The sequence below is a fragment of the Raphanus sativus genome, chromosome 6, assembly GCF_000801105.2.
Source record: "Raphanus sativus cultivar WK10039 chromosome 6, ASM80110v3, whole genome shotgun sequence".
Classification (NCBI taxonomy): Eukaryota; Viridiplantae; Streptophyta; class Magnoliopsida; order Brassicales; family Brassicaceae; genus Raphanus; species Raphanus sativus.
Genome location: NC_079516.1, coordinates 10,141,749 through 10,143,118, shown reverse-complemented (window position 1 = coordinate 10,143,118; position 1,370 = coordinate 10,141,749).

The window sequence follows — 1,370 nt, the reverse complement described above, 5'->3', positions numbered from 1 at the left end:
GAGAGAGAGAGAGAGAGAGAGAGAGAGAGACTATTCGATGCTGTCCACATCAGCAAAAAAAAAACTTCTTTCGAAAGATACCACGTGGCATTATTACTAAAAATGAAAAATAAATAAAATGTAAATATATTATATAAAGAAAAATAAATAATAAGGAAATATACTATATAATAAATAAAAATATTACAGTAAACATTTATCGTAATATTACCATTTGATATAAGAGAAAGAAAATTAGAATAAGTAAATAAACAATATAAGAAAAAATAAATAATAACTAAAGAAACAATATAAGAAATAGAAAAAAACTACATTAAAAAATCTATCTGAAAAATATATAGTAAAATGAATAATAAGTAAATATAAAATATAAGAAGGTCTCATCAAAGTCTTCACCTTTTATCTGAGCATACCCTTGAGCTACAAGACGCGATTTGTTCCTGGTCACATTGCCATATTCATCGGTTTTGTTCTTATGCAACCACTTGGTACCAATTATGTTAGTATCATCTGATCTAGGAACTAATGTCCACACCTGCAGTCTTTCAAACTGATCCATCTCTGCATGCATAGATGCAGTCCAGAATTCATCCTCCAATGCTTCTTGAATGTTCTTAGGTACTATATGCGAGATATATCAGTCTACTTTGGCCATTTCCACTAGAAAGCAAGCCAGTTTGACCATTTCCTTGAAGTCAATATGTTTCTTGCGTGTGGCTCTTCCATCAAGGACTCCCCCAATGAAATCGTCCGCAGAGTGGTTCTTGTGCACATTGGTCGTTTTCGGTAGTATATGTCCTCAACGTCAGAGACTTCATCATCATCTTGACTAGGAGGGGTCTCGGTTTTGATTGAGGGACCAGCTGCTTCAGATTCATGCGAGGCAGTGTGGCATTCCTCTGGTAGTAGCCTACCTGATTATCAAAGACAACATTCACTTTATCATCGATCCGTTTTGTTCTGGAACTGTAGACTCGGAATGCAGAGCTGTTTGTGGAGTAACCGAGGAACATGCCCACATCACTCTTAGCATCGAATTTTCCCAAGTTGTCCTTGTCATTCAATATGTAACACAAGCAACCGAATACGTGACAGTAGCTCAGGTTTGGAGTTTTTCCAGTGTAGACTTCATAGGGAGTGGTCTTGGTCTTTGGTTTGATGTAAACCCTGTTGATGATGTAGCATGCAGTGTTCACTGCTTCTAGGTCTAGGCATCCGGGTCCTCGGGTCGGGTTCGGATCGGGTCCTATCGGGTCCGGGTCCTTCGGATCCTCGAAATTTAGACCCATATAGGTACCTGTCATTTTTCGGGTCGGTTCCGGATTGAGTCTTGTCGGGTCCGGGTCGGTTCGGGTATATAATTCTAATAC